A 9,376-nucleotide genomic window follows, 5' to 3' on the forward strand; every position below is an offset into this window, starting at 1 on the left:
GGCAGTTGGTAGAATGATTGAGCAACTACTGGAAGAAAGTGTTTCCATTACTGTTACAATCCTTTTTTTTGTGTACCAATAATTGTGTATAATGCAGCTGTATATTTATTTCATGATTCTGTTCAATAAAGCAGTTTAAAAAAAAAAACACGATATCCCATGTTTAAGTTAATACAATGGGTTTGGGAAAGAACTAAGGATAAGCTACACTTTAAAGGTTATTTAGATATATCACTTCTGTGGGGATTTACAGATGGGGTATGGTTTCATAGCCAAATATTAAAGCAAGGAGTATTAAAATCCTTTGAGGACCTGGCTGAAGAGTTTCATTTGAATATAAGGGATTGGTATTTATTCACAACTTAGAAGTGCATATAAAGAATATGTAAAGAGAGAAAAGTTTGTTGTAGAAGAACACCCACTAAATTCCCTCTTAAACTATAGAGTAGCTCGAAAGGGTTTGATGGCATGTGTATATAAAATACTGCGGAAAAATCCAATATCTCCTCCGGCCAAAGAGAGATTTATACAATGGAAAAAAGAGATTCCTGATTTATCTATGGAAGTGTGGATTGACGCACTTGCGATGGTTAAATGTAGCACTAAAAATATGTCTCATATAATATCCCAGATATTTATTTATTTAACATGGTGTTCATAACACACCGAAACGGTTGAACCAGTTTAAAAAAACTAAAGAGGAAAATGCCCCAAATGTAACTTAATTGATGCAGACTTGGTGCATATGCTCTGGCGATGTCCGAAGTTATAAATAGGTTAGAGTTGATATTCAGTTGTAGGATTCCAACAAATGAAAGTGTTTGCATTTTGGGCTCAAAACTAGGAGTGATTAGATCGTTGGGTGCTGTGATATATGTCATGAAGGGTTTATTGTTGGCAAGAAAACTAATTCTATTTAAGTTGAAAAGTAAAGAGACTACGAGACTGCAAGAGTGGGAAGGTACAATGGATCTATTATTATATGCAGAGCGTCAGGAGGGAATAGGAAAGGGTATGGATGCAAAAAAGATACGGAAAGCCTGGTTTGAAAGGCCATGCCTAGACACAGATCAACTTGAAATAGCGAGAGTGTTATAAGATATGGCAGAATTTCAGGATTGGGAAAACATTAACTATTCTGTTGATGATCCCTAAGTTGTATACGTCTTTTGTACAGCTCATCGTGAACCACTCGGGGAGGGCAGGGGAGGGTATCTATAAAAAAAATATATATATAAGGTGGCCGGGTAAAATAAGATCAGATATAATCATGATGTGGTTTCAAGTTTTTAAAGTTTGGAGAAAGAATAATAATAATTTGGTATGTTAAAATGAGGCCTTGTGATCAACACTGCATGAATGTAGATTATGGACCAATTTGACATGCTTTGTGCAGCGCTGCGTAATCTGTGTGCGCTATATAAATAAAGACTTATTATTATTATGTAAATGTTGTATTTAATGAAAACTATTGTACAATTGTCTTTTTGGTACATATATAAATAAAAATTTTGGGAAAAAAATATGCAGACACTCAGGTGACATAAATCAGCAAAATAAAGGGCTAAGTCAACGGCTTGAGAATAATAATAATAATAATTCTTTATTTATATAGCGCACACAAATTACGCAGCGCTGCACAAGCATGTCAAATTGGTCCCTGTCCCCATGGGGCTCACAATCTAAACAACCTAACAGTATGTTTTGAAGTGTGGGAGGAAACCGGAGTACCCGGAGGAAACCCACGCAAACACGGAGAGAACATACAAACTCTTTGCAGATGTTGACCTGGGTGGGATTCGAACCCAGGACCCCAGTGCTGCAAGGCAGATGTGCTACTCACTCAGCCACCGTGCCACCCAAGAATGCGCTGGGAAGCATGAAATGGCCCGTTGCCCGTTACCTTCCCTGTAAGTCACCTCTATTACTAAAAAGGACTTATGCACGGACTGGTGAAATCAGGGATTTTTTTCTATGTTGATGTGTTTAAAGGGTTGGCAATATCAGATTCCTAAATCATGTAGTCTACTGCTGCCAAAATACAAATGCATGTCAAGTTACCTCTGATAAAAAAAAATAGAACCTTTGATAAAAGAAAACCTAAAAATTGTTAAAGGTATACAGTATACTGTATATAGAGGGAAAGCAGTATCACTATGTATTTGAAGTTTACAATAGCTATCTATAAATGACATACTTGAAATACCCGAAAAACCAATAAAGTGACAATGATCTGGGCCCTAGAAACCTAAACAAGCTATTTACATGGAAGATGACTGACTAGGTCAAGGAATAGACCTCTGCAATGAACATGCCAACCTGGGTGTTTAATTCTCTTCTTTAGACCAATACCCAAAACATGTATCACATTTGGTGACCAAGCACACAAAGGCTTAATTTGGATGGCACATCCTTAAAATGCTTAAAGAGGACCTGTATCCCTTAAAAAATGCACTAGAAGCTGCTTACTAAAGTAAGCAGCTCCTAGCTCTATCCCAATTTTAGCAGTGATAAACTGCTAGCTTTACCAAGCTTACAGGGGTCCAGTGTATTCATGAGGTGGGTGGTCCGAGGCGCTGCTTCTTCCACGGACCACCCCTTCCACACTATAGGCCGGTGGTGACTGCCGGGCTTCATGCGGACAGCTGTAAGCTTGGTCCGGCATTCTGAGGCTATGACGCTTCAGTGTCTGCTAGCTTTATTGGAGGGCTTGGATAAAGCTAGCAGTTTAACACTGCTAAAAATGGGGTAGCGCTAGGAGCTGCTTATTTAAGTAAGTAAGCAGCTCCTAGTGCATTTTTTTAGGGTAACAGGTCCTCTTTAAGTTTACAAACAGATATTTTGCAGCCACTGAAAGGATCCATGTAGGGATAGGGGCAAAGTTTTTTTTTATTATTGATTTTGAGTGGGTTAATTTGAACGGCAGGTTCCATTTAAATCAGTCACAGCTGATGCCAGATGCCTTTCACCCCTTGTAGCCTGTCTCCATATTGTGCCCCTAAAAATCACACACACTCACCATATAGTGCCCCCTAATCCCACATATACATTCCTCACTAGCATTCCTCAAAAGTGATTGCACTGTGCCCCGGACATATATCAAATAACTCTCAATTATATAATATACAGAACCCCCTGTAGGAATTAAATATATTACCCACACATCGACTTATTACTTAAACTACCTCCCTAAATTAGATATTGCAATCTGCTGCTTTGCAATTTAATAAATTTTTACTAAACATGGTGGCACCCCTCAAAGCACAGCACCTCTCCCAATTGGATAAGAAGTAATCTATTTAAAGAAATGCGCTAATTAACCCCTTAACAACCCATCTGTGTTGGCGTCTAGTTCGTGCACCTGGATGTAGCAGTCTGAAGCTAAATTCAGACTAACGTGTGCCCGCCGTATCGTAGCATGGCGGGCACACGTCCGTGCCCGGGGAGAGGAGAAGAGCAGACAGTCACCCCTGCCCCTCCCCGTAGAGAAACATGGAACACGGTACCGTATTCCGTCATGTCCTATCTTTGCCCCGGCTGCGGAATGGTATGGTGCTCCACGGTACCGCTCCATAAGGCGTTGTGTGTCCATTGCCAGCCTATGGAGGATGTATATAATAATAATAGTTCTTCATTTTTATAGCGCCTACAGATTACGCAGAGCTGTTTTGGAGTAACCTGGAGTACCTGGAGGAAACCCACGCAAACACAGAGAGCACATAGAAACTCTTTGCATATGTTTACCTGGGACATGAGCCCAGGTCTCCAGTGCTGCAAGGCAGAAGTGCTACCCACTAAGCCACCATGCTGCCCCATATATCAGATGTATATATGTCAGCTGTATAAACATCCCCCAACGGCTGTCTGAATATAGCCCAACACTGCTGTAACAGTGATAACTGTCAACAGTGACATCAGTGCAGGAGCCTGGCTCTATACGACAGTTCGGCTCTAGGCTATATGCAACAGTCGGGCTCCTGCAGTAACAGCTAGGATTGCGATAGCTGTGATCCCAGCTGTTTAACCCTTTTGGTCGGAGCGGTCAAACATGACCGCAACTCCTATAGAGTTTCCATCTGTGCCACCGCCACGAACATGGACCCCAGAGCTTCCTGCAGCAGCACAATTACAGATCCAATTACAGTCGGAGAAAGGATCTGTCATTGTTCATGTCAGCCTATGAATCTGCATAGACTGACTGCTGTAATACATTGCTGTGGTTCAAGTCCCATAGTAGAACGGTAAAAAATGTAAAAAAAAAGGATAAAATTTTCGTTAAAAAAAGTAATAAAATTCCCTATAAATTTCCAAACTCCCGCAACTAAAAAAAAAAAAACATTACACAAACTGCACATATAGCATATTGCCACATCCCTTTCAACCCATACAATAAAATAAAATCAGTACTAAACCCGTACAGTGAACACCATAATTTGCTCATCCAACTAAAAAAGCAATAAAAAAAATCACATTTGAGAGACAATGATTCCACTAAAAAAGTATGTCTCATCACGCAAAAATTAAGCCCTAATACAGCTCTTTTAACAAAAAATCTAAATGTTAAGTAAAATGTTACATAAAAAAGCAATATAAATAGGATATTGCTGTAATCGTGCTTACCCATAGAACATAAATAGCATGTTTTCTATGCTATACGGTGTATAAAACAAAAATAAAAGTTAACCCCTTGTCGACCATGGACGAAAATGCACTTCCAAATCGATGTACATTTTTGTCCTGCACAAAACAGTCACCGTGAAAACTGCAAACATTGCCAACTGCAGCATCTATATGGCTTCCTCACCTACCCCCAACTCGATCACCACACCACGCACGCCAGGGTCTTATGAAGGACCCCCAGACTGTCTTCAGTTGCAGAGTGACAGAACCTGTTTTCTGTACTAGAAAGAATGTCTTTGGAGCTTGCACATGTTTTTAAGAAGTGTCTGTACCAGTTTCATCTTGCAGCTGCACAGTGTCTGACAAGACACACAAGAGTTTGCGACATATTTCATATAGTGACTCAACTGAATTGTGTTGCACGCTGTATATTAAAGGTGCACCTAAAATAAAATGGTGCTCACTTTCCAAACAGTGCAGGGTGCACCAGATAATTGAAGACTGTGCGCCAGTATTCAGTAATCTGGTGCAAGATGCACATTTCTGAGCGAAATGGCACTTAGTGCGTACTGCGCTACTTTAGATAAATCTGAGCCTATAAGCTTTCCCTCTTTTTGTGATCTGTTCTGTATGATCATGCGCTTAATTGCAATCATTAATAAATTAATATATATTGAATATCCTATTCTTTCAAAACATTATTTATGAAGTTTTCTAATGTGAATTATTAAGCAGCAGCTCCTAGCGCTACAGAAGAAAGCAGATCTGAATGGCACTCCAGGAGCATGTATACCATTTCCAGCTATTGATATTTGTAGGACGTGATCCTTGTCAGACACCACTGTGTATAGAAGCAGCCACTTGCCTCTTGTAAGTACGTGCATACAAAGAGGCCCTGTCACCTTTCAATGGCCAATAGGGAAACAGCCTTTCATTACTATGCAGCCCTGTGTATGAAGCCCAGCCCTCACACAATGCTCTCCATAGAAGCAGTCTGTCAACATGTAGAGCTGTATATACAAACAGGCCCACACCATAAATGGCCATTCACACAGTCTATCTAATTATGCAAAGTGTCCAAATCATGTCACAAAAATATCCCTAGTAGGACTCTACCCCACATGGTGGCGATCTCATTACATACAGATTAAAGACAGCATTTATTATTTTACTATCTAAACAATAGCAGCCATTACCAGAGCATTTCTTCTTTTTTGACAGCCAAAGATTTAATTCATAGTACTGTCATAATTGTGATGTATCAAGTGATCACAATGTTGACATAGTAACATTACCTTCTACGTGATCATTAACTTGCAAATGTGTCTTTTTATCTTCTATGACATTGTGTCAGCTGCAGATATTAAAAGATAAGGGTACTTTTGATCATTTGACACGACTAAGGCCCCTTCTACACTTGCGAGTGTGATGTGATAAACTCGCATCACACTCGCAACGCATGCTGTTCAGAATGCATGGCCCGAACGCTGCACACCGGGAGTGAACTGACATGCTGAGTTCAGTTCTGGTTTGCAGCGTTCGGCCGTGCGTTCCGAGCAGCATGCGTTGCGAGTGTGATGAGAGTTCATCACATCACACTCACGAGTGTAGAAGGGGCCTTAGACTAAGGGAGAGATATCGGTGGTTCACGTGTTACAATATATGTTTATAGGTGCTTAAACCCTGAACAACTAACATTTGATTTATATATATTCATGTCCTTTAAATGGTTAAGTGTAGCTTTTATATATTTTAGACCATCCATCCATGATGAGCTAACTAAAGTTGTATATGAATAGTAGTACGATCATATCAAAAATTTGTTAAAATGAATAGTTAACACTAAACTCAATTACTCTTAAGAAAAAGATTTTACAGAAACTCAAACCATCCAGTAGCAATACTAAAAAAAATATTTTGAGCTATCCCAAGAACAATGCCTAACAAGAAGTAAATCTGAATAAAACAATAAAGACTTATGTATACAGAATATAAACTCAATTTTATTACAAGATATAATAACAAATAAAGAAACATATCACCTGCATATTTTTATTCAATACTGATGCAAACCCTAAAAGTGCACCTGTTACACAGTCTATCGAGGCACAGGGCCATTAAAGGAAACCTACCACTTCTGACGGTAGGTATGAGATACAAACACCGGGCACCAGCTCAGGGTGAGCTGGTGCCGGTGCTTAGTCTCGTTAGTGTTAAAACCGCGGTGCAGACAGTGAGAAAAAAATGCAGCAAATACAATTTTTTTCTCAAATGCAGACTATGGACCTCCATTAAAGTCAATGGATCAGCAAAAAAAATAAATAACCATCAGGACACAGTTGATAGTCATAAGCTGTCTGTTTTTTTTAAAATGTTTCTAGGCGACCAACCGTCCTAGGCAAAAAGTAGAAAAATCATCCGGTTGTGGAAGACAAATGGATTACAATATGGACATCAAGTGTCCGCATTTTTCGCGGATGCATAGTGGACACACCCTTCTAAATGAGCCTTCAGGGCGCGTTCATACGTTGCGTTTTGACCTGCGCTTTCATTGCGTTTGAAACGCATATACAACAGCTGAGGAGAGGTGATTTGCCTAATTACATCACTGTTAATGTTTCCGTTTACAAAACGCATCGTAAACGCGATGTTAACGCATGCGTTAACAAAGCGTTAACGCATGCGTTTTGTTAACACATGCGTTAACATTGCGTTTACAAACGTAAACGGTAATGTAATTAGGCAAATTACCTCACATCAGCTGTTGTATATGCGTTTCAAACGCAATGAAAACGCAACCAAAACGCAACGTGTGAACGCGCCCTCATAGTCATACATCTGAATGCCTGATGTTGTTTGATCCTCCGTGACTTCTGTAGATGAAGCTCTGGAAAATGGCCTAGAACACAGAGGTACACCATCAAGTCAATGGCTGTGGCCTGTATTTGGCTATAGCTGGTGCACACTTTTCACAAAATGGGGCTTACTTGCTAAGGGTCCGCAGATCGCATTTCCTTCAGACTGTTCATGGTTTTTGGGATTTAGCAGGGGATTGTGTCGCACGGGATCGGATTTTGATGCAGCCGCAGCGGATTTCATGCAACAGAAATCAGGGGGCGTGCCGATTTGACTGATTCGGACTGAGCATGGGATTTAAGATTAAAATTGTGTCGCAACCAATGCACTTACGTACACCAGGAAGAAGAAGGTGAACTCCGGCGGAACTGAGAGGGGAAGCGACACATGCAGGATATCGGGCACACGATCTTAGTGAATTGCGGCACAGTGCATTGTCGTTGGACAATGCACTTTCGGGAACTCCGAGGGATCAGGTAAGTAAATGTGCCCCAATGTCACCGCTGAACCTCTGTAAAGTAACAGAAACCGGCGCTGACAAGCGCTGCACCAGAAAAGAACACCAGAAAAAGTATAGGTTGTTTGTAATTTTCACAACACTTGTGGACACTTCATCTTAAAAGATATTTCCAAAGTTTCCAAAATTCTAGAATTACAGTATGTGACCAGCCCATGTGCAGGGAAATGAGGGATTAAGTAGGAGAAAGGTTCATTTCACATGTTCATTTGAGGTGCCTGGAGAGCTAAATTTTAAAGGGGATTTCCATAAATACTGAGGGATGAGGATTATGCAAGGAAAAATATTCAACACTTGCCTACCCTTTTCGGGTTCCAACGTTGCACTGATGCTTGTTTCACTGGAATTGTCACTTGTTATGGGACCCACTTTGGCCAATAAGTGGACTTTCTGTAGCAGGTCCTGATGATGTAAAACACGTGACATACCAAAGTTATGGTCAATAGGCAGCATTTGCATCACTGGAACCAGGCCAGGGTAAGTCATTTAGTGGCCCAAGTTATTATCAGTAGAAGAGGTATACTGTAGGAACATGTCTAAAGGAAGCCAATATTTTAAAGCTTGAGGTTATTGGGGGACATTAGAAAGTGCCACATTCTGGCTTGGTCTGGCTATAGTGGATCTCCAATCTCTGTAGTAAATGTAGTTATAAAACCATCCGTCTCACATCTATTATTCCAGGGGGAAAAGTAAGATGATCCTATACTAAAAATGGTAAAGATTTTTTACTCTGAGGACAATAATCTGTGATACAGAAAGACTATATTTCCCTTTGCACCGCATCAGGAGTGTAGCCCTAAAGAACCTGTAAATATGTAGGCACCCTGTCACATATTTATATGAGACCCAGAACTTTCAGAAAAACCCTTCTGCTTATGTATGAAGTTGGAAGATAAACAAGTAAATCATTGTATGAGTCTTTTGCTTATATCACTCCAAATGCATTGTAAAAAATGCAATATGTTCAAGCGGCAGTATGAGGTATGAGGGCATGGTTTCAGTTTAAGAGGTTATCCAGCCACATTGGGGGTCATTTATCTTATCTTTATTCAAGTTCCTATCCATTACGCGTGCATCAGAAACTGGTCGCAATTGGGTGATTTTGGTGTATAATGGTGCTATTTTGCCATGGACAGGGGCACCAGGATACGCAGCAATAAGTGACATGTCAACTAATTTGCTGGGGATCAAAAATCAGGCATATCTGCTACAAATTTTTTTCTGCAATGCGTGTCCACACAGTGGGCCATATTTACTAAGTCTGCGCCCGTATTCTCGAGGAGACTGCTCATAGTTACGTGTGTAAACTGCTTGGCCGTGTATTTATGAAATGTTTCTGCCAGTATTGTGTCACAGCTGCACTATGCCCGCTACAACACAATA

Source organism: Engystomops pustulosus, chromosome 1 (assembly GCF_040894005.1).
Source record: "Engystomops pustulosus chromosome 1, aEngPut4.maternal, whole genome shotgun sequence".
In the NCBI taxonomy this organism is placed as follows: domain Eukaryota; kingdom Metazoa; phylum Chordata; class Amphibia; order Anura; family Leptodactylidae; genus Engystomops; species Engystomops pustulosus.